The following is a 21,515-nucleotide window of genomic DNA, read 5'->3' as shown; positions in this document are numbered from 1 at the left end:
GAGCTTCATGGACATTGGCCCTTGGTCTGTGCATTCCAGCCCACTACATGCCAAGAAGATTCCTGCAAGCGTGTCTGTTTCTGTAGTGTAGTGGTTATCACGTTCGCTTTACACGCGAAAGGTCCCTGGTTCGAGACCGGGCAAAAACAGCAACTTTCTGATTTTCACACAGTTTGCATTTACTCTCTCAATTTATAGGAAAGCTGAGATAATGGAAGCTGTCTATCCCTCACCAGCGTGACGTACTGTGCTCCAGGGGTATCAGTGACAGCTCAAAAAGAGAAGTGACGATAGTTTGCGCTATTCGTTTGCACGTCCTTGTGTACTGAAGGTTGGGCCTCCTACATGAAAGCAAGGCATGAGAGCAGAAATGGTTTTATTGACCTCACCGAGAGCATACACCTAGAACAAACAAAATGTCTGAAGGATAGAGGCATTTTCATTTCTTGTTCGATGACGGCCATGGAAAAGACAGCAACCATATTGCAGAAGAGAGCAGCATGTGCAGTTGCTTGCTTTGGGTGAAGCATTCACTAACTCGCTGCCAATAATCCCCGGAGCCGGTGCGAAAGGCGACTCTTGTGTGCCTCGGCTCGTTGGTCTAGGGGTATGATTCTCGCTTAGGGTGCGAGAGGTCCCGGGTTCAAATCCCGGACGAGCCCTTTTTCAGAGGTAAACATACGAATCCTACTCAAAACTCACAATGCCTGACTATTTCTCATTACACTCGCCGCATTGTTGCACAAAATATTTTGAACCTCATAAGAAACATGGATCACCGTGCTTTTTCTGCCTTCATGCTTAGTCTGTGTGTGTCCCAGGTGATGCTTTCCCAAGCTGTACTTGCTGGCATTTAGGCATCAGATATTTGTCTGTCGATGCCTGCATAAGTCAATTTTTAATACGTCTAATTGCAAGTATGTTGGCTGATATCTCTGCAGTTTTCACACTTGTTCCTCGCTTTCTGAGTGGCTGCTGATACAGCAGAATAGAAGTAGAGAGAACCCTTGAGAGGAACCTTGCTCTAACAGTAAAACACAGCAAGTGAGTTTCTGTAGTGTAGTGGTCATCACGTTCGCCTAACACGCGAAAGGTCCCCGGTTCGAGACCGGGCAGAAACACTGTGCATGTGCTGCTTTTATGTGCACCCTCTAAAACCTTATTATCTCAATGCAAGCTTAAGAAGAGGCGGTCCTTGAACCCAGAGAGCCATGGGAAACTTCCTTTACTTTTGCAAGACGAAACAAAGTAATCCGCATCCATCAGTGGTCGCTCTTGTGCCTAGCTTTTTTTTTGTCATGCCATGTTGTATTGTGGGGTCTTTACACTTGTGACATTGCTGTGAACGTTGTAAGTGCAAACATTGGCAGGTGCAGTCAGAAGAGTCAGATCTGTACACACCCAGGGCTGTCAGGATGGCCGAGTGGTCTAAGGCGCCAGACTCAAGAGAGCTTGATCTTCAGTGCAACTGAGACTTCTGGTCTCCTCATGGAGGCGTGGGTTCAAATCCCACTTCTGACAGGTTTCTTTTACACCCTTAAATCGTCCTGTTTTTTGCAGTGCATTCCCCACACACCACAATCTTTGCACGGACCTGTAACATATGACGAGAAATCCACCAACGATCAGGCTGGGCCCTCAATCACAATTCCATGTATTCCTGGAAGGGACACCTCAGGCACACCTTCAGTTAAATTTGCACTCCATCACACAAACTGCCGTGCTGGTTTCTCATTAAGCAGTTGATCCCATCTTTGTTGTGAGGCTCTCCTGCCACCTTTTGGGCGGAGAAGGCACTGTCCCTGCAACAACACAGGCAGACATGTTCAACAGGGCTTCCTGGTTATGTGGGAGGAGCAGATTGTCATTGGTCCCCCCTTGCGAATTTTAATTTACATAAGGAAGACAGAGAGGTATCTGGGAGTAGGCAGTACACACGGACATTGAACTCTATCTTGTGATTTGCAGCCAATTCTAGATTGAGGCAGGAGGAAAGGAGGTGACTTGCCCAAAAATGGCCATCCTGGAAATTCAGCCACCCTGGGGCTCCCAGGTTAGTGTTTCAGTCCTGCGAGCCACTCATATAAATCTCGCCTGATCGAGCCTGATCGAGCGCTGAGTGAGCGTGTTTGAATCCAGGAATCAAATGCCTCTGTCTTAGGAGCAAGAATTGGCAGGCCCTCCCTTGCATCTGGGGTGGAAGTCTATGGGGCAAGTGTCCAGGACTTGCAGAGGAGTACAAGTGCCAGAAAGTGCCTGCAGTTCTCATCAGCGCCTTTTTTCTGCTCTCTGGCAGCTAGGATATCGACTGATCCCTTCCTTGCAAGAGTGAAAAAAACAACACCTTGAGAGAAAACATGACTTTTTGTGGTTCACATAGAGAGAGAGCAGCCAAATAGCCCTGCTTTGTTTCTGAAAGACGCATCAGAAATTGCTTAAAATGCTGACTGGGGAATAAGGCTCGTTGGTCTAGGGGTATGATTCTCGCTTCGGGTGCGAGAGGTCCCGGGTTCAAATCCCGGACGAGCCCATGCTGTGGAATTATTTTTAGGCTGCTTATTATATAGGGCCATTTCTTCTTTTCAATGCTATAAGACGCCGTGTATGGTGAGAAAGTTCCTTTCCCTCTACGCTATTTCCCACTTTTGGCGTATAGAATTTCAGTGCCGGACTTCTTTGCAACTGCTTTTCTGGGGTGGACCATCAGTGTAGGAAAATTAAATGCAAAGTGTTTTTCTAGTGTGGTTTCAGGTATGGTTTTAAAATCGCCTTTTGGAATAAAAGGGGTCCTCGTTCCTTTCTTCCAAAGAAAGAGATCGGGTAAGGAGGGTCCAACTTTGAGCTTCATGGACATTGGCCCTTGGTCTGTGCATTCCAGCCCACTACATGCCAAGAAGATTCCTGCAAGCGTGTCTGTTTCTGTAGTGTAGTGGTTATCACGTTTGCTTTACACGCGAAAGGTCCCTGGTTCGAGACCGGGCAGAAACAGCAACTTTCTGTTTTTCACACAGTTTGCATTTACTCTCTCAATTTATAGGAAAGCTGAGATAATGGAAGCTGTCTATCCCTCACCAGCGTGACGTACTGTGCTCCAGGGGTATCAGTGACAGCTCAAAAAGAGAAGTGACGATAGTTTGCGCTATTCGTTTGCACGTCCTTGTGTACTGAAGGTTGGGCCTCCTTCATGAAAGCAAGGCATGAGAGCAGAAATGGTTTTATTGACCTCACCGAGAGCATACACCTAGAACAAACAAAATGTCTGAAGGATAGAGGCATTTTCATTTCTTGTTCGATGACGGCCATGGAAAAGACAGCAACCATATTGCAGAAGAGAGCAGCATGTGCAGTTGCTTGCTTTGGGTGAAGCATTCACTAACTCGCTGCCAATAATCCCCGGAGCCGGTGCGAAAGGCAACTCTTGCGTGCCTCGGCTCGTTGGTCTAGGGGTATGATTCTCGCTTAGGGTGCGAGAGGTCCCGGGTTCAAATCCCGGACGAGCCCTTTTTCAGAGGTAAACATACGAATCCTACTCAAAACTCACAATGCCTGACTATTTCTCATTACACTCGCCGCATTGTTGCACAAAATATTTTGAACCTCATAAGAAACATGGATCACCGTGCTTTTTCTGCCTTCATGCTTAGTATGTGTGTGTCCCAGGTGATGCTTTCCCAAGCTGTACTTGCTGGCATTTAGGCATCAGATATTTGTCTGTCGATGCCTGCATAAGTCAATTTTTAATACGTCTAATTGCAAGTATGTTGGCTGATATCTCTGCAGTTTTCACACTTGTTCCTCGCTTTCTGAGTGGCTGCTGATACAGCAGAATAGAAGTAGAGAGAACCCTTGAGAGGAACCTTGCTCTAACAGTAAAACACAGCAAGTGAGTTTCTGTAGTGTAGTGGTCATCACGTTCGCCTAACACGCGAAAGGTCCCCGGTTCGAGACCGGGCAGAAACACTGTGCATGAGCTGCTTTTATGTGCACCCTCTAAAACCTTATTATCTCAAAGCAAGCTTAAGAAGAGGTGGTCCTTGAACCCAGAGAGCCATGGGAAACTTCCTTTACTTTTGCAAGACGAAACAAAGTAATCCGCATCCATCAGTGGTCGCTCTTGTGCCTAGCTTTTTTTTTGTCATGCCATGTTGTATTGTGGGGTCTTTACACTTGTGACATTGCTGTGAACGTTGTAAGTGCAAACATTGGCAGGTGCAGTCAGAAGAGTCAGATCTGTACACACCCAGGGCTGTCAGGATGGCCGAGTGGTCTAAGGCGCCAGACTCAAGAGAGCTTGATCTTCAGTGCAACTGAGACTTCTGGTCTCCTCATGGAGGCGTGGGTTCAAATCCCACTTCTGACAGGTTTCTTTTACACCCTTAAATCGTCCTGTTTTTTGCAGTGCATTCCCCACACACCACAATCTTTGCACGGACCTGTAACATATGACGAGAAATCCACCAACGATCAGGCTGGGCCCTCAATCACAATTCCATGTATTCCTGGAAGGGACACCTCAGGCACACCTTCAGTTAAATTTGCACTCCATCACACAAACTGCCGTGCTGGTTTCTCATTAAGCAGTTGATCCCATCTTTGTTGTGAGGCTCTCCTGCCACCTTTTGGGCGGAGAAGGCACTGTCCCTGCAACAACACAGGCAGACATGTTCAACAGGGCTTCCTGGTTATGTGGGAGGAGCAGATTGTCATTGGTCCCCCCTTGCGAATTTTAATTTACATAAGGAAGACAGAGAGGTATCTGGGAGTAGGCAGTACACACGGACATTGAACTCTATCTTGTGATTTGCAGCCAATTCTAGATTGAGGCAGGAGGAAAGGAGGTGACTTGCCCAAAAATGGCCATCCTGGAAATTCAGCCACCCTGGGGCTCCCAGGTTAGTGTTTCAGTCCTGCGAGCCACTCATATAAATCTCGCCTGATCGAGCCTGATCGAGCGCTGAGTGAGCGTGTTTGAATCCAGGAATCAAATGCCTCTGTCTTAGGAGCAAGAATTGGCAGGCCCTCCCTTGCATCTGGGGTGGAAGTCTATGGGGCAAGTGTCCAGGACTTGCAGAGGAGTACAAGTGCCAGAAAGTGCCTGCAGTTCTCATCAGCGCCTTTTTTCTGCTCTCTGGCAGCTAGGATATCGACTGATCCCTTCCTTGCAAGAGTGAAAAAAACAACACCTTGAGAGAAAACATGACTTTTTGTGGTTCACATAGAGAGAGAGCAGCCAAATAGCCCTGCTTTGTTTCTGAAAGACGCATCAGAAATTGCTTAAAATGCTGACTGGGGAATCAGGCTCGTTGGTCTAGGGGTATGATTCTCGCTTCGGGTGCGAGAGGTCCCGGGTTCAAATCCCGGACGAGCCCATGCTGTGGAATTATTTTTAGGCTGCTTATTATATAGGGCCATTTCTTCTTTTCAATGCTATAAGACGCCGTGTATGGTGAGAAAGTTCCTTTCCCTCTACGCTATTTCCCACTTTTGGCGTATAGAATTTCAGTGCCGGACTTCTTTGCAACTGCTTTTCTGGGGTGGACCATCAGTGTAGGAAAATTAAATGCAAAGTGTTTTTCTAGTGTGGTTTCAGGTATGGTTTTAAAATCGCCTTTTGGAATAAAAGGGGTCCTCGTTCCTTTCTTCCAAAGAAAGAGATCGGGTAAGGAGGGTCCAACTTTGAGCTTCATGGACATTGGCCCTTGGTCTGTGCATTCCAGCCCACTACATGCCAAGAAGATTCCTGCAAGCGTGTCTGTTTCTGTAGTGTAGTGGTTATCACGTTCGCTTTACACGCGAAAGGTCCCTGGTTCGAGACCGGGCAGAAACAGCAACTTTCTGTTTTTCACACAGTTTGCATTTACTCTCTCAATTTATAGGAAAGCTGAGATAATGGAAGCTGTCTATCCCTCACCAGCGTGACGTACTGTGCTCCAGGGGTATCAGTGACAGCTCAAAAAGAGAAGTGACGATAGTTTGCGCTATTCGTTTGCACGTCCTTGTGTACTGAAGGTTGGGCCTCCTACATGAAAGCAAGGCATGAGAGCAGAAATGGTTTTATTGACCTCACCGAGAGCATACACCTAGAACAAACAAAATGTCTGAAGGATAGAGGCATTTTCATTTCTTGTTCGATGACGGCCATGGAAAAGACAGCAACCATATTGCAGAAGAGAGCAGCATGTGCAGTTGCTTGCTTTGGGTGAAGCATTCACTAACTCGCTGCCAATAATCCCCGGAGCCGGTGCGAAAGGCGACTCTTGTGTGCCTCGGCTCGTTGGTCTAGGGGTATGATTCTCGCTTAGGGTGCGAGAGGTCCCGGGTTCAAATCCCGGACGAGCCCTTTTTCAGAGGTAAACATACGAATCCTACTCAAAACTCACAATGCCTGACTATTTCTCATTACACTCGCCGCATTGTTGCACAAAATATTTTGAACCTCATAAGAAACATGGATCACCGTGCTTTTTCTGCCTTCATGCTTAGTCTGTGTGTGTCCCAGGTGATGCTTTCCCAAGCTGTACTTGCTGGCATTTAGGCATCAGATATTTGTCTGTCGATGCCTGCATAAGTCAATTTTTAATACGTCTAATTGCAAGTATGTTGGCTGATATCTCTGCAGTTTTCACACTTGTTCCTCGCTTTCTGAGTGGCTGCTGATACAGCAGAATAGAAGTAGAGAGAACCCTTGAGAGGAACCTTGCTCTAACAGTAAAACACAGCAAGTGAGTTTCTGTAGTGTAATGGTCATCACGTTCGCCTAACACGCGAAAGGTCCCCGGTTCGAGACCGGGCAGAAACACTGTGCATGAGCTGCTTTTATGTGCACCCTCTAAAACCTTATTATCTCAATGCAAGCTTAAGAAGAGGCGGTCCTTGAACCCAGAGAGCCATGGGAAACTTCCTTTACTTTTGCAAGACGAAACAAAGTAATCCGCATCCATCAGTGGTCGCTCTTGTGCCTAGCTTTTTTTTGTCATGCCATGTTGTATTGTGGGGTCTTTACACTTGTGACATTGCTGTGAACGTTGTAAGTGCAAACATTGGCAGGTGCAGTCAGAAGAGTCAGATCTGTACACACCCAGGGCTGTCAGGATGGCCGAGTGGTCTAAGGCGCCAGACTCAAGAGAGCTTGATCTTCAGTGCATCTGAGACTTCTGGTCTCCTCATGGAGGCGTGGGTTCAAATCCCACTTCTGACAGGTTTCTTTTACACCCTTAAATCGTCCTGTTTTTTGCAGTGCATTCCCCACACACCACAATCTTTGCACGGACCTGTAACATATGACGAGAAATCCACCAACGATCAGGCTGGGCCCTCAATCACAATTCCATGTATTCCTGGAAGGGACACCTCAGGCACACCTTCAGTTAAATTTGCACTCCATCACACAAACTGCCGTGCTGGTTTCTCATTAAGCAGTTGATCCCATCTTTGTTGTGAGGCTCTCCTGCCACCTTTTGGGCGGAGAAGGCACTGTCCCTGCAACAACACAGGCAGACATGTTCAACAGGGCTTCCTGGTTATGTGGGAGGAGCAGATTGTCATTGGTCCCCCCTTGCGAATTTTAATTTACATAAGGAAGACAGAGAGGTATCTGGGAGTAGGCAGTACACACGGACATTGAACTCTATCTTGTGATTTGCAGCCAATTCTAGATTGAGGCAGGAGGAAAGGAGGTGACTTGCCCAAAAATGGCCATCCTGGAAATTCAGCCACCCTGGGGCTCCCAGGTTAGTGTTTCAGTCCTGCGAGCCACTCATATAAATCTCGCCTGATCGAGCCTGATCGAGCGCTGAGTGAGCGTGTTTGAATCCAGGAATCAAATGCCTCTGTCTTAGGAGCAAGAATTGGCAGGCCCTCCCTTGCATCTGGGGTGGAAGTCTATGGGGCAAGTGTCCAGGACTTGCAGAGGAGTACAAGTGCCAGAAAGTGCCTGCAGTTCTCATCAGCGCCTTTTTTCTGCTCTCTGGCAGCTAGGATATCGACTGATCCCTTCCTTGCAAGAGTGAAAAAAACAACACCTTGAGAGAAAACATGACTTTTTGTGGTTCACATAGAGAGAGAGCAGCCAAATAGCCCTGCTTTGTTTCTGAAAGACGCATCAGAAATTGCTTAAAATGCTGACTGGGGAATAAGGCTCGTTGGTCTAGGGGTATGATTCTCGCTTCGGGTGCGAGAGGTCCCGGGTTCAAATCCCGGACGAGCCCATGCTGTGGAATTATTTTTAGGCTGCTTATTATATAGGGCCATTTCTTCTTTTCAATGCTATAAGACGCCGTGTATGGTGAGAAAGTTCCTTTCCCTCTACGCTATTTCCCACTTTTGGCGTATAGAATTTCAGTGCCGGACTTCTTTGCAACTGCTTTTCTGGGGTGGACCATCAGTGTAGGAAAATTAAATGCAAAGTGTTTTTCTAGTGTGGTTTCAGGTATGGTTTTAAAATCGCCTTTTGGAATAAAAGGGGTCCTCGTTCCTTTCTTCCAAAGAAAGAGATCGGGTAAGGAGGGTCCAACTTTGAGCTTCATGGACATTGGCCCTTGGTCTGTGCATTCCAGCCCACTACATGCCAAGAAGATTCCTGCAAGCGTGTCTGTTTCTGTAGCGTAGTGGTTATCACGTTTGCTTTACACGCGAAAGGTCCCTGGTTCGAGACCGGGCAGAAACAGCAACTTTCTGTTTTTCACACAGTTTGCATTTACTCTCTCAATTTATAGGAAAGCTGAGATAATGGGAGCTGTCTATCCCTCACCAGCGTGACGTACTGTGCTCCAGGGGTATCAGTGACAGCTCAAAAAGAGAAGTGACGATAGTTTGCGCTATTCGTTTGCACGTCCTTGTGTACTGAAGGTTGGGCCTCCTTCATGAAAGCAAGGCATGAGAGCAGAAATGGTTTTATTGACCTCACCGAGAGCATACACCTAGAACAAACAAAATGTCTGAAGGATAGAGGCATTTTCATTTCTTGTTCGATGACGGCCATGGAAAAGACAGCAACCATATTGCAGAAGAGAGCAGCATGTGCAGTTGCTTGCTTTGGGTGAAGCATTCACTAACTCGCTGCCAATAATCCCCGGAGCCGGTGCGAAAGGCAACTCTTGTGTGCCTCGGCTCGTTGGTCTAGGGGTATGATTCTCGCTTAGGGTGCGAGAGGTCCCGGGTTCAAATCCCGGACGAGCCCTTTTTCAGAGGTAAACATACGAATCCTACTCAAAACTCACAATGCCTGACTATTTCTCATTACACTCGCCGCATTGTTGCACAAAATATTTTGAACCTCATAAGAAACATGGATCACCGTGCTTTTTCTGCCTTCATGCTTAGTCTGTGTGTGTCCCAGGTGATGCTTTCCCAAGCTGTACTTGCTGGCATTTAGGCATCAGATATTTGTCTGTCGATGCCTGCATAAGTCAATTTTTAATACGTCTAATTGCAAGTATGTTGGCTGATATCTCTGCAGTTTTCACACTTGTTCCTCGCTTTCTGAGTGGCTGCTGATACAGCAGAATAGAAGTAGAGAGAACCCTTGAGAGGAAACTTGCTCTAACAGTAAAACACAGCAAGTGAGTTTCTGTAGTGTAGTGGTCATCACGTTCGCCTAACACGCGAAAGGTCCCCGGTTCGAGACCGGGCAGAAACACTGTGCATGAGCTGCTTTTATGTGCACCCTCTAAAACCTTATTATCTCAAAGCAAGCTTAAGAAGAGGTGGTCCTTGAACCCAGAGAGCCATGGGAAACTTCCTTTACTTTTGCAAGACGAAACAAAGTAATCCGCATCCATCAGTGGTCGCTCTTGTGCCTAGCTTTTTTTTTGTCATGCCATGTTGTATTGTGGGGTCTTTACACTTGTGACATTGCTGTGAACGTTGTAAGTGCAAACATTGGCAGGTGCAGTCAGAAGAGTCAGATCTGTACACACCCAGGGCTGTCAGGATGGCCGAGTGGTCTAAGGCGCCAGACTCAAGAGAGCTTGATCTTCAGTGCAACTGAGACTTCTGGTCTCCTCATGGAGGCGTGGGTTCAAATCCCACTTCTGACAGGTTTCTTTTACACCCTTAAATCGTCCTGTTTTTTGCAGTGCATTCCCCACACACCACAATCTTTGCACGGACCTGTAACATATGACGAGAAATCCACCAACGATCAGGCTGGGCCCTCAATCACAATTCCATGTATTCCTGGAAGGGACACCTCAGGCACACCTTCAGTTAAATTTGCACTCCATCACACAAACTGCCGTGCTGGTTTCTCATTAAGCAGTTGATCCCATCTTTGTTGTGAGGCTCTCCTGCCACCTTTTGGGCGGAGAAGGCACTGTCCCTGCAACAACACAGGCAGACATGTTCAACAGGGCTTCCTGGTTATGTGGGAGGAGCAGATTGTCATTGGTCCCCCCTTGCGAATTTTAATTTACATAAGGAAGACAGAGAGGTATCTGGGAGTAGGCAGTACACACGGACATTGAACTCTATCTTGTGATTTGCAGCCAATTCTAGATTGAGGCAGGAGGAAAGGAGGTGACTTGCCCAAAAATGGCCATCCTGGAAATTCAGCCACCCTGGGGCTCCCAGGTTAGTGTTTCAGTCCTGCGAGCCACTCATATAAATCTCGCCTGATCGAGCCTGATCGAGCGCTGAGTGAGCGTGTTTGAATCCAGGAATCAAATGCCTCTGTCTTAGGAGCAAGAATTGGCAGGCCCTCCCTTGCATCTGGGGTGGAAGTCTATGGGGCAAGTGTCCAGGACTTGCAGAGGAGTACAAGTGCCAGAAAGTGCCTGCAGTTCTCATCAGCGCCTTTTTTCTGCTCTCTGGCAGCTAGGATATCGACTGATCCCTTCCTTGCAAGAGTGAAAAAAACAACACCTTGAGAGAAAACATGACTTTTTGTGGTTCACATAGAGAGAGAGCAGCCAAATAGCCCTGCTTTGTTTCTGAAAGACGCATCAGAAATTGCTTAAAATGCTGACTGGGGAATCAGGCTCGTTGGTCTAGGGGTATGATTCTCGCTTCGGGTGCGAGAGGTCCTGGGTTCAAATCCCGGACGAGCCCATGCTGTGGAATTATTTTTAGGCTGCTTATTATATAGGGCCATTTCTTCTTTTCAATGCTATAAGACGCCGTGTATGGTGAGAAAGTTCCTTTCCCTCTACGCTATTTCCCACTTTTGGCGTATAGAATTTCAGTGCCGGACTTCTTTGCAACTGCTTTTCTGGGGTGGACCATCAGTGTAGGAAAATTAAATGCAAAGTGTTTTTCTAGTGTGGTTTCAGGTATGGTTTTAAAATCGCCTTTTGGAATAAAAGGGGTCCTCGTTCCTTTCTTCCAAAGAAAGAGATCGGGTAAGGAGGGTCCAACTTTGAGCTTCATGGACATTGGCCCTTGGTCTGTGCATTCCAGCCCACTACATGCCAAGAAGATTCCTGCAAGCGTGTCTGTTTCTGTAGTGTAGTGGTTATCACGTTCGCTTTACACGCGAAAGGTCCCTGGTTCGAGACCGGGCAGAAACAGCAACTTTCTGTTTTTCACACAGTTTGCATTTACTCTCTCAATTTATAGGAAAGCTGAGATAATGGAAGCTGTCTATCCCTCACCAGCGTGACGTACTGTGCTCCAGGGGTATCAGTGACAGCTCAAAAAGAGAAGTGACGATAGTTTGCGCTATTCGTTTGCACGTCCTTGTGTACTGAAGGTTGGGCCTCCTTCATGACAGCAAGGCATGAGAGCAGAAATGGTTTTATTGACCTCACCGAGAGCATACACCTAGAACAAACAAAATGTCTGAAGGATAGAGGCATTTTCATTTCTTGTTCGATGACGGCCATGGAAAAGACAGCAACCATATTGCAGAAGAGAGCAGCATGTGCAGTTGCTTGCTTTGGGTGAAGCATTCACTAACTCGCTGCCAATAATCCCCGGAGCCGGTGCGAAAGGCGACTCTTGTGTGCCTCGGCTCGTTGGTCTAGGGGTATGATTCTCGCTTAGGGTGCGAGAGGTCCCGGGTTCAAATCCCGGACGAGCCCTTTTTCAGAGGTAAACATACGAATCCTACTCAAAACTCACAATGCCTGACTATTTCTCATTACACTCGCCGCATTGTTGCACAAAATATTTTGAACCTCATAAGAAACATGGATCACCGTGCTTTTTCTGCCTTCATGCTTAGTCTGTGTGTGTCCCAGGTGATGCTTTCCCAAGCTGTACTTGCTGGCATTTAGGCATCAGATATTTGTCTGTCGATGCCTGCATAAGTCAATTTTTAATACGTCTAATTGCAAGTATGTTGGCTGATATCTCTGCAGTTTTCACACTTGTTCCTCGCTTTCTGAGTGGCTGCTGATACAGCAGAATAGAAGTAGAGAGAACCCTTGAGAGGAACCTTGCTCTAACAGTAAAACACAGCAAGTGAGTTTCTGTAGTGTAGTGGTCATCACGTTCGCCTAACACGCGAAAGGTCCCCGGTTCGAGACCGGGCAGAAACACTGTGCATGAGCTGCTTTTATGTGCACCCTCTAAAACCTTATTATCTCAATGCAAGCTTAAGAAGAGGCGGTCCTTGAACCCAGAGAGCCATGGGAAACTTCCTTTACTTTTGCAAGACGAAACAAAGTAATCCGCATCCATCAGTGGTCGCTCTTGTGCCTAGCTTTTTTTTTGTCATGCCATGTTGTATTGTGGGGTCTTTACACTTGTGACATTGCTGTGAACGTTGTAAGTGCAAACATTGGCAGGTGCAGTCAGAAGAGTCAGATCTGTACACACCCAGGGCTGTCAGGATGGCCGAGTGGTCTAAGGTGCCAGACTCAAGAGAGCTTGATCTTCAGTGCAACTGAGACTTCTGGTCTCCTCATGGAGGCGTGGGTTCAAATCCCACTTCTGACAGGTTTCTTTTACACCCTTAAATCGTCCTGTTTTTTGCAGTGCATTCCCCACACACCACAATCTTTGCACGGACCTGTAACATATGACGAGAAATCCACCAACGATCAGGCTGGGCCCTCAATCACAATTCCATGTATTCCTGGAAGGGACACCTCAGGCACACCTTCAGTTAAATTTGCACTCCATCACACAAACTGCCGTGCTGGTTTCTCATGAAGCAGTTGATCCCATCTTTGTTGTGAGGCTCTCCTGCCACCTTTTGGGCGGAGAAGGCACTGTCCCTGCAACAACACAGGCAGACATGTTCAACAGGGCTTCCTGGTTATGTGGGAGGAGCAGATTGTCATTGGTCCCCCCTTGCGAATTTTAATTTACATAAGGAAGACAGAGAGGTATCTGGGAGTAGGCAGTACACACGGACATTGAACTCTATCTTGTGATTTGCAGCCAATTCTAGATTGAGGCAGGAGGAAAGGAGGTGACTTGCCCAAAAATGGCCATCCTGGAAATTCAGCCACCCTGGGGCTCCCAGGTTAGTGTTTCAGTCCTGCGAGCCACTCATATAAATCTCGCCTGATCGAGCCTGATCGAGCGCTGAGTGAGCGTGTTTGAATCCAGGAATCAAATGCCTCTGTCTTAGGAGCAAGAATTGGCAGGCCCTCCCTTGCATCTGGGGTGGAAGTCTATGGGGCAAGTGTCCAGGACTTGCAGAGGAGTACAAGTGCCAGAAAGTGCCTGCAGTTCTCATCAGCGCCTTTTTTCTGCTCTCTGGCAGCTAGGATATCGACTGATCCCTTCCTTGCAAGAGTGAAAAAAACAACACCTTGAGAGAAAACATGACTTTTTGTGGTTCACATAGAGAGAGAGCAGCCAAATAGCCCTGCTTTGTTTCTGAAAGACGCATCAGAAATTGCTTAAAATGCTGACTGGGGAATCAGGCTCGTTGGTCTAGGGGTATGATTCTCGCTTCGGGTGCGAGAGGTCCTGGGTTCAAATCCCGGACGAGCCCATGCTGTGGAATTATTTTTAGGCTGCTTATTATATAGGGCCATTTCTTCTTTTCAATGCTATAAGACGCCGTGTATGGTGAGAAAGTTCCTTTCCCTCTACGCTATTTCCCACTTTTGGCGTATAGAATTTCAGTGCCGGACTTCTTTGCAACTGCTTTTCTGGGGTGGATCATCAGTGTAGGAAAATTAAATGCAAAGTGTTTTTCTAGTGTGGTTTCAGGTATGGTTTTAAAATCGCCTTTTGGAATAAAAGGGGTCCTCGTTCCTTTCTTCCAAAGAAAGAGATCGGGTAAGGAGGGTCCAACTTTGAGCTTCATGGACATTGGCCCTTGGTCTGTGCATTCCAGCCCACTACATGCCAAGAAGATTCCTGCAAGCGTGTCTGTTTCTGTAGTGTAGTGGTTATCACGTTCGCTTTACACGCGAAAGGTCCCTGGTTCGAGACCGGGCAGAAACAGCAACTTTCTGTTTTTCACACAGTTTGCATTTACTCTCTCAATTTATAGGAAAGCTGAGATAATGGAAGCTGTCTATCCCTCACCAGCGTGACGTACTGTGCTCCAGGGGTATCAGTGACAGCTCAAAAAGAGAAGTGACGATAGTTTGCGCTATTCGTTTGCACGTCCTTGTGTACTGAAGGTTGGGCCTCCTTCATGAAAGCAAGGCATGAGAGCAGAAATGGTTTTATTGACCTCACCGAGAGCATACACCTAGAACAAACAAAATGTCTGAAGGATAGAGGCATTTTCATTTCTTGTTCGATGACGGCCATGGAAAAGACAGCAACCATATTGCAGAAGAGAGCAGCATGTGCAGTTGCTTGCTTTGGGTGAAGCATTCACTAACTCGCTGCCAATAATCCCCGGAGCCGGTGCGAAAGGCGACTCTTGTGTGCCTCGGCTCGTTGGTCTAGGGGTATGATTCTCGCTTAGGGTGCGAGAGGTCCCGGGTTCAAATCCCGGACGAGCCCTTTTTCAGAGGTAAACATACGAATCCTACTCAAAACTCACAATGCCTGACTATTTCTCATTACACTCGCCGCATTGTTGCACAAAATATTTTGAACCTCATAAGAAACATGGATCACCGTGCTTTTTCTGCCTTCATGCTTAGTCTGTGTGTGTCCCAGGTGATGCTTTCCCAAGCTGTACTTGCTGGCATTTAGGCATCAGATATTTGTCTGTCGATGCCTGCATAAGTCAATTTTTAATACGTCTAATTGCAAGTATGTTGGCTGATATCTCTGCAGTTTTCACACTTGTTCCTCGCTTTCTGAGTGGCTGCTGATACAGCAGAATAGAAGTAGAGAGAACCCTTGAGAGGAACCTTGCTCTAACAGTAAAACACAGCAAGTGAGTTTCTGTAGTGTAGTGGTCATCACGTTCGCCTAACACGCGAAAGGTCCCCGGTTCGAGACCGGGCAGAAACACTGTGCATGAGCTGCTTTTATGTGCACCCTCTAAAACCTTATTATCTCAATGCAAGCTTAAGAAGAGGCGGTCCTTGAACCCAGAGAGCCATGGGAAACTTCCTTTACTTTTGCAAGACGAAACAAAGTAATCCGCATCCATCAGTGGTCGCTCTTGTGCCTAGCTTTTTTTTTGTCATGCCATGTTGTATTGTGGGGTCTTTACACTTGTGACATTGCTGTGAACGTTGTAAGTGCAAACATTGGCAGGTGCAGTCAGAAGAGTCAGATCTGTACACACCCAGGGCTGTCAGGATGGCCGAGTGGTCTAAGGCGCCAGACTCAAGAGAGCTTGATCTTCAGTGCAACTGAGACTTCTGGTCTCCTCATGGAGGCGTGGGTTCAAATCCCACTTCTGACAGGTTTCTTTTACACCCTTAAATCGTCCTGTTTTTTGCAGTGCATTCCCCACACACCACAATCTTTGCACGGACCTGTAACATATGACGAGAAATCCACCAACGATCAGGCTGGGCCCTCAATCACAATTCCATGTATTCCTGGAAGGGACACCTCAGGCACACCTTCAGTTAAATTTGCACTCCATCACACAAACTGCCGTGCTGGTTTCTCATTAAGCAGTTGATCCCATCTTTGTTGTGAGGCTCTCCTGCCACCTTTTGGGCGGAGAAGGCACTGTCCCTGCAACAACACAGGCAGACATGTTCAACAGGGCTTCCTGGTTATGTGGGAGGAGCAGATTGTCATTGGTCCCCCCTTGCGAATTTTAATTTACATAAGGAAGACAGAGAGGTATCTGGGAGTAGGCAGTACACACGGACATTGAACTCTATCTTGTGATTTGCAGCCAATTCTAGATTGAGGCAGGAGGAAAGGAGGTGACTTGCCCAAAAATGGCCATCCTGGAAATTCAGCCACCCTGGGGCTCCCAGGTTAGTGTTTCAGTCCTGCGAGCCACTCATATAAATCTCGCCTGATCGAGCCTGATCGAGCGCTGAGTGAGCGTGTTTGAATCCAGGAATCAAATGCCTCTGTCTTAGGAGCAAGAATTGGCAGGCCCTCCCTTGCATCTGGGGTGGAAGTCTATGGGGCAAGTGTCCAGGACTTGCAGAGGAGTACAAGTGCCAGAAAGTGCCTGCAGTTCTCATCAGCGCCTTTTTTCTGCTCTCTGGCAGCTAGGATATCGACTGATCCCTTCCTTGCAAGAGTGAAAAAAACAACACCTTGAGAGAAAACATGACTTTTTGTGGTTCACATAGAGAGAGAGCAGCCAAATAGCCCTGCTTTGTTTCTGAAAGACGCATCAGAAATTGCTTAAAATGCTGACTGGGGAATCAGGCTCGTTGGTCTAGGGGTATGATTCTCGCTTCGGGTGCGAGAGGTCCTGGGTTCAAATCCCGGACGAGCCCATGCTGTGGAATTATTTTTAGGCTGCTTATTATATAGGGCCATTTCTTCTTTTCAATGCTATAAGACGCCGTGTATGGTGAGAAAGTTCCTTTCCCTCTACGCTATTTCCCACTTTTGGCGTATAGAATTTCAGTGCCGGACTTCTTTGCAACTGCTTTTCTGGGGTGGACCATCAGTGTAGGAAAATTAAATGCAAAGTGTTTTTCTAGTGTGGTTTCAGGTATGGTTTTAAAATCGCCTTTTGGAATAAAAGGGGTCCTCGTTCCTTTCTTCCAAAGAAAGAGATCGGGTAAGGAGGGTCCAACTTTGAGCTTCATGGACATTGGCCCTTGGTCTGTGCATTCCAGCCCACTACATGCCAAGAAGATTCCTGCAAGCGTGTCTGTTTCTGTAGTGTAGTGGTTATCACGTTCGCTTTACACGCGAAAGGTCCCTGGTTCAAGACCGGGCAGAAACAGCAACTTTCTGTTTTTCACACAGTTTGCATTTACTCTCTCAATTTATAGGAAAGCTGAGATAATGGAAGCTGTCTATCCCTCACCAGCGTGACGTACTGTGCTCCAGGGGTATCAGTGACAGCTCAAAAAGAGAAGTGACGATAGTTTGCGCTATTCGTTTGCACGTCCTTGTGTACTGAAGGTTGGGCCTCCTTCATGAAAGCAAGGCATGAGAGCAGAAATGGTTTTATTGACCTCACCGAGAGCATACACCTAGAACAAACAAAATGTCTGAAGGATAGAGGCATTTTCATTTCTTGTTCGATGACGGCCATGGAAAAGACAGCAACCATATTGCAGAAGAGAGCAGCATGTGCAGTTGCTTGCTTTGGGTGAAGCATTCACTAACTCGCTGCCAATAATCCCCGGAGCCGGTGCGAAAGGCGACTCTTGTGTGCCTCGGCTCGTTGGTCTAGGGGTATGATTCTCGCTTAGGGTGCGAGAGGTCCCGGGTTCAAATCCCGGACGAGCCCTTTTTCAGAGGTAAACATACGAATCCTACTCAAAACTCACAATGCCTGACTATTTCTCATTACACTCGCCGCATTGTTGCACAAAATATTTTGAACCTCATAAGAAACATGGATCACCGTGCTTTTTCTGCCTTCATGCTTAGTCTGTGTGTGTCCCAGGTGATGCTTTCCCAAGCTGTACTTGCTGGCATTTAGGCATCAGATATTTGTCTGTCGATGCCTGCATAAGTCAATTTTTAATACGTCTAATTGCAAGTATGTTGGCTGATATCTCTGCAGTTTTCACACTTGTTCCTCGCTTTCTGAGTGGCTGCTGATACAGCAGAATAGAAGTAGAGAGAACCCTTGAGAGGAACCTTGCTCTAACAGTAAAACACAGCAAGTGAGTTTCTGTAGTGTAGTGGTCATCATGTTCGCCTAACACGCGAAAGGTCCCCGGTTCGAGACCGGGCAGAAACACTGTGCATGAGCTGCTTTTATGTGCACCCTCTAAAACCTTATTATCTCAATGCAAGCTTAAGAAGAGGCGGTCCTTGAACCCAGAGAGCCATGGGAAACTTCCTTTACTTTTGCAAGACGAAACAAAGTAATCCGCATCCATCAGTGGTCGCTCTTGTGCCTAGCTTTTTTTTTGTCATGCCATGTTGTATTGTGGGGTCTTTACACTTGTGACATTGCTGTGAACGTTGTAAGTGCAAACATTGGCAGGTGCAGTCAGAAGAGTCAGATCTGTACACACCCAGGGCTGTCAGGATGGCCGAGTGGTCTAAGGCGCCAGACTCAAGAGAGCTTGATCTTCAGTGCAACTGAGACTTCTGGTCTCCTCATGGAGGCGTGGGTTCAAATCCCACTTCTGACAGGTTTCTTTTACACCCTTAAATCGTCCTGTTTTTTGCAGTGCATTCCCCACACACCACAATCTTTGCACGGACCTGTAACATATGACGAGAAATCCACCAACGATCAGGCTGGGCCCTCAATCACAATTCCATGTATTCCTGGAAGGGACACCTCAGGCACACCTTCAGTTAAATTTGCACTCCATCACACAAACTGCCGTGCTGGTTTCTCATTAAGCAGTTGATCCCATCTTTGTTGTGAGGCTCTCCTGCCACCTTTTGGGCGGAGAAGGCACTGTCCCTGCAACAACACAGGCAGACATGTTCAACAGGGCTTCCTGGTTATGTGGGAGGAGCAGATTGTCATTGGTCCCCCCTTGCGAATTTTAATTTACATAAGGAAGACAGAGAGGTATCTGGGAGTAGGCAGTACACACGGACATTGAACTCTATCTTGTGATTTGCAGCCAATTCTAGATTGAGGCAGGAGGAAAGGAGGTGACTTGCCCAAAAATGGCCATCCTGGAAATTCAGCCACCCTGGGGCTCCCAGGTTAGTGTTTCAGTCCTGCGAGCCACTCATATAAATCTCGCCTGATCGAGCCTGATCGAGCGCTGAGTGAGCGTGTTTGAATCCAGGAATCAAATGCCTCTGTCTTAGGAGCAAGAATTGGCAGGCCCTCCCTTGCATCTGGGGTGGAAGTCTATGGGGCAAGTGTCCAGGACTTGCAGAGGAGTACAAGTGCCAGAAAGTGCCTGCAGTTCTCATCAGCGCCTTTTTTCTGCTCTCTGGCAGCTAGGATATCGACTGATCCCTTCCTTGCAAGAGTGAAAAAAACAACACCTTGAGAGAAAACATGACTTTTTGTGGTTCACATAGAGAGAGAGCAGCCAAATAGCCCTGCTTTGTTTCTGAAAGACGCATCAGAAATTGCTTAAAATGCTGACTGGGGAATCAGGCTCGTTGGTCTAGGGGTATGATTCTCGCTTCGGGTGCGAGAGGTCCTGGGTTCAAATCCCGGACGAGCCCATGCTGTGGAATTATTTTTAGGCTGCTTATTATATAGGGCCATTTCTTCTTTTCAATGCTATAAGACGCCGTGTATGGTGAGAAAGTTCCTTTCCCTCTACGCTATTTCCCACTTTTGGCGTATAGAATTTCAGTGCCGGACTTCTTTGCAACTGCTTTTCTGGGGTGGACCATCAGTGTAGGAAAATTAAATGCAAAGTGTTTTTCTAGTGTGGTTTCAGGTATGGTTTTAAAATCGCCTTTTGGAATAAAAGGGGTCCTCGTTCCTTTCTTCCAAAGAAAGAGATCGGGTAAGGAGGGTCCAACTTTGAGCTTCATGGACATTGGCCCTTGGTCTGTGCATTCCAGCCCACTACATGCCAAGAAGATTCCTGCAAGCGTGTCTGTTTCTGTAGTGTAGTGGTGATCACGTTCGCTTTACACGCGAAAGGTCCCTGGTTCGAGACCGGGCAGAAACAGCAACTTTCTGTTTTTCACACAGTTTGCATTTACTCTCTCAATTTATAGGAAAGCTGAGATAATGGAAGCTGTCTATCCCTCACCAGCGTGACGTACTGTGCTCCAGGGGTATCAGTGACAGCTCAAAAAGAGAAGTGACGATAGTTTGCGCTATTCGTTTGCACGTCCTTGTGTACTGAAGGTTGGGCCTCCTTCATGAAAGCAAGGCATGAGAGCAGAAATGGTTTTATTGACCTCACCGAGAGCATACACCTAGAACAAACAAAATGTCTGAAGGATAGAGGCATTTTCATTTCTTGTTCGATGACGGCCATGGAAAAGACAGCAACCATATTGCAGAAGAGAGCAGCATGTGCAGTTGCTTGCTTTGGGTGAAGCATTCACTAACTCGCTGCCAATAATCCCCGGAGCCGGTGCGAAAGGCGACTCTTGTGTGCCTCGGCTCGTTGGTCTAGGGGTATGATTCTCGCTTAGGGTGCGAGAGGTCCCGGGTTCAAATCCCGGACGAGCCCTTTTTCAGAGGTAAACATACGAATCCTACTCAAAACTCACAATGCCTGACTATTTCTCATTACACTCGCCGCATTGTTGCACAAAATATTTTGAACCTCATAAGAAACATGGATCACCGTGCTTTTTCTGCCTTCATGCTTAGTCTGTGTGTGTCCCAGGTGATGCTTTCCCAAGCTGTACTTGCTGGCATTTAGGCATCAGATATTTGTCTGTCGATGCCTGCATAAGTCAATTTTTAATACGTCTAATTGCAAGTATGTTGGCTGATATCTCTGCAGTTTTCACACTTGTTCCTCGCTTTCTGAGTGGCTGCTGATACAGCAGAATAGAAGTAGAGAGAACCCTTGAGAGGAACCTTGCTCTAACAGTAAAACACAGCAAGTGAGTTTCTGTAGTGTAGTGGTCATCATGTTCGCCTAACACGCGAAAGGTCCCCGGTTCGAGACCGGGCAGAAACACTGTGCATGAGCTGCTTTTATGTGCACCCTCTAAAACCTTATTATCTCAATGCAAGCTTAAGAAGAGGCGGTCCTTGAACCCAGAGAGCCATGGGAAACTTCCTTTACTTTTGCAAGACGAAACAAAGTAATCCGCATCCATCAGTGGTCGCTCTTGTGCCTAGCTTTTTTTTTGTCATGCCATGTTGTATTGTGGGGTCTTTACACTTGTGACATTGCTGTGAACGTTGTAAGTGCAAACATTGGCAGGTGCAGTCAGAAGAGTCAGATCTGTACACACCCAGGGCTGTCAGGATGGCCGAGTGGTCTAAGGCGCCAGACTCAAGAGAGCTTGATCTTCAGTGCAACTGAGACTTCTGGTCTCCTCATGGAGGCGTGGGTTCAAATCCCACTTCTGACAGGTTTCTTTTACACCCTTAAATCGTCCTGTTTTTTGCAGTGCATTCCCCACACACCACAATCTTTGCACGGACCTGTAACATATGACGAGAAATCCACCAACGATCAGGCTGGGCCCTCAAT

The 21,515-nt window shown here is 47.1% G+C and overlaps 29 non-coding genes across 29 annotated transcripts; all 29 read left to right on the top strand.

The window, feature by feature from the left end:
- The first annotated feature begins 590 nt into the window (after positions 1-590).
- On the top strand, positions 591-662 carry TRNAP-AGG (transfer RNA proline (anticodon AGG)). Its single transcript has one exon. It is a non-coding gene; the product is annotated as a tRNA-Pro (tRNA).
- A 386-nt stretch (positions 663-1,048) lies between these two features.
- TRNAV-AAC (transfer RNA valine (anticodon AAC)) lies at positions 1,049-1,121 on the top strand. The gene has a single exon. It is a non-coding gene; the product is annotated as a tRNA-Val (tRNA).
- A 1,337-nt stretch (positions 1,122-2,458) lies between these two features.
- Positions 2,459-2,530, top strand: TRNAP-CGG (transfer RNA proline (anticodon CGG)). The gene has a single exon. It is a non-coding gene; the product is annotated as a tRNA-Pro (tRNA).
- A 385-nt stretch (positions 2,531-2,915) lies between these two features.
- Positions 2,916-2,988, top strand: TRNAV-UAC (transfer RNA valine (anticodon UAC)). Its single transcript has one exon. It is a non-coding gene; the product is annotated as a tRNA-Val (tRNA).
- A 441-nt stretch (positions 2,989-3,429) lies between these two features.
- On the top strand, positions 3,430-3,501 carry TRNAP-AGG (transfer RNA proline (anticodon AGG)). The gene has a single exon. It is a non-coding gene; the product is annotated as a tRNA-Pro (tRNA).
- A 386-nt stretch (positions 3,502-3,887) lies between these two features.
- Positions 3,888-3,960, top strand: TRNAV-AAC (transfer RNA valine (anticodon AAC)). Its single transcript has one exon. It is a non-coding gene; the product is annotated as a tRNA-Val (tRNA).
- Positions 3,961-5,297: 1,337 nt separating this feature from the next.
- TRNAP-CGG (transfer RNA proline (anticodon CGG)) lies at positions 5,298-5,369 on the top strand. Its single transcript has one exon. It is a non-coding gene; the product is annotated as a tRNA-Pro (tRNA).
- A 385-nt stretch (positions 5,370-5,754) lies between these two features.
- Positions 5,755-5,827, top strand: TRNAV-UAC (transfer RNA valine (anticodon UAC)). The gene has a single exon. It is a non-coding gene; the product is annotated as a tRNA-Val (tRNA).
- Positions 5,828-6,268: 441 nt separating this feature from the next.
- TRNAP-AGG (transfer RNA proline (anticodon AGG)) lies at positions 6,269-6,340 on the top strand. The gene has a single exon. It is a non-coding gene; the product is annotated as a tRNA-Pro (tRNA).
- A 386-nt stretch (positions 6,341-6,726) lies between these two features.
- On the top strand, positions 6,727-6,799 carry TRNAV-AAC (transfer RNA valine (anticodon AAC)). Its single transcript has one exon. It is a non-coding gene; the product is annotated as a tRNA-Val (tRNA).
- Positions 6,800-8,135: 1,336 nt separating this feature from the next.
- On the top strand, positions 8,136-8,207 carry TRNAP-CGG (transfer RNA proline (anticodon CGG)). Its single transcript has one exon. It is a non-coding gene; the product is annotated as a tRNA-Pro (tRNA).
- Positions 8,208-9,106: 899 nt separating this feature from the next.
- Positions 9,107-9,178, top strand: TRNAP-AGG (transfer RNA proline (anticodon AGG)). Its single transcript has one exon. It is a non-coding gene; the product is annotated as a tRNA-Pro (tRNA).
- Positions 9,179-9,564: 386 nt separating this feature from the next.
- On the top strand, positions 9,565-9,637 carry TRNAV-AAC (transfer RNA valine (anticodon AAC)). Its single transcript has one exon. It is a non-coding gene; the product is annotated as a tRNA-Val (tRNA).
- A 1,337-nt stretch (positions 9,638-10,974) lies between these two features.
- TRNAP-CGG (transfer RNA proline (anticodon CGG)) lies at positions 10,975-11,046 on the top strand. Its single transcript has one exon. It is a non-coding gene; the product is annotated as a tRNA-Pro (tRNA).
- Positions 11,047-11,431: 385 nt separating this feature from the next.
- TRNAV-UAC (transfer RNA valine (anticodon UAC)) lies at positions 11,432-11,504 on the top strand. Its single transcript has one exon. It is a non-coding gene; the product is annotated as a tRNA-Val (tRNA).
- A 441-nt stretch (positions 11,505-11,945) lies between these two features.
- Positions 11,946-12,017, top strand: TRNAP-AGG (transfer RNA proline (anticodon AGG)). The gene has a single exon. It is a non-coding gene; the product is annotated as a tRNA-Pro (tRNA).
- Positions 12,018-12,403: 386 nt separating this feature from the next.
- On the top strand, positions 12,404-12,476 carry TRNAV-AAC (transfer RNA valine (anticodon AAC)). Its single transcript has one exon. It is a non-coding gene; the product is annotated as a tRNA-Val (tRNA).
- Positions 12,477-13,813: 1,337 nt separating this feature from the next.
- Positions 13,814-13,885, top strand: TRNAP-CGG (transfer RNA proline (anticodon CGG)). The gene has a single exon. It is a non-coding gene; the product is annotated as a tRNA-Pro (tRNA).
- Positions 13,886-14,270: 385 nt separating this feature from the next.
- Positions 14,271-14,343, top strand: TRNAV-UAC (transfer RNA valine (anticodon UAC)). Its single transcript has one exon. It is a non-coding gene; the product is annotated as a tRNA-Val (tRNA).
- A 441-nt stretch (positions 14,344-14,784) lies between these two features.
- Positions 14,785-14,856, top strand: TRNAP-AGG (transfer RNA proline (anticodon AGG)). The gene has a single exon. It is a non-coding gene; the product is annotated as a tRNA-Pro (tRNA).
- A 386-nt stretch (positions 14,857-15,242) lies between these two features.
- TRNAV-AAC (transfer RNA valine (anticodon AAC)) lies at positions 15,243-15,315 on the top strand. The gene has a single exon. It is a non-coding gene; the product is annotated as a tRNA-Val (tRNA).
- Positions 15,316-16,652: 1,337 nt separating this feature from the next.
- TRNAP-CGG (transfer RNA proline (anticodon CGG)) lies at positions 16,653-16,724 on the top strand. Its single transcript has one exon. It is a non-coding gene; the product is annotated as a tRNA-Pro (tRNA).
- Positions 16,725-17,109: 385 nt separating this feature from the next.
- On the top strand, positions 17,110-17,182 carry TRNAV-UAC (transfer RNA valine (anticodon UAC)). Its single transcript has one exon. It is a non-coding gene; the product is annotated as a tRNA-Val (tRNA).
- Positions 17,183-17,623: 441 nt separating this feature from the next.
- Positions 17,624-17,695, top strand: TRNAP-AGG (transfer RNA proline (anticodon AGG)). Its single transcript has one exon. It is a non-coding gene; the product is annotated as a tRNA-Pro (tRNA).
- Positions 17,696-18,081: 386 nt separating this feature from the next.
- Positions 18,082-18,154, top strand: TRNAV-AAC (transfer RNA valine (anticodon AAC)). Its single transcript has one exon. It is a non-coding gene; the product is annotated as a tRNA-Val (tRNA).
- Positions 18,155-19,491: 1,337 nt separating this feature from the next.
- TRNAP-CGG (transfer RNA proline (anticodon CGG)) lies at positions 19,492-19,563 on the top strand. The gene has a single exon. It is a non-coding gene; the product is annotated as a tRNA-Pro (tRNA).
- Positions 19,564-19,948: 385 nt separating this feature from the next.
- On the top strand, positions 19,949-20,021 carry TRNAV-UAC (transfer RNA valine (anticodon UAC)). The gene has a single exon. It is a non-coding gene; the product is annotated as a tRNA-Val (tRNA).
- Positions 20,022-20,462: 441 nt separating this feature from the next.
- Positions 20,463-20,534, top strand: TRNAP-AGG (transfer RNA proline (anticodon AGG)). Its single transcript has one exon. It is a non-coding gene; the product is annotated as a tRNA-Pro (tRNA).
- Positions 20,535-20,920: 386 nt separating this feature from the next.
- TRNAV-AAC (transfer RNA valine (anticodon AAC)) lies at positions 20,921-20,993 on the top strand. The gene has a single exon. It is a non-coding gene; the product is annotated as a tRNA-Val (tRNA).
- The last annotated feature ends 522 nt before the right edge of the window (positions 20,994-21,515 follow it).

Source organism: Triturus cristatus, chromosome 10 (assembly GCF_964204655.1).
Source record: "Triturus cristatus chromosome 10, aTriCri1.1, whole genome shotgun sequence".
Taxonomy (NCBI): Eukaryota; Metazoa; Chordata; class Amphibia; order Caudata; family Salamandridae; genus Triturus; species Triturus cristatus.
This window is presented reverse-complemented; position numbering and strand designations above follow the sequence as displayed.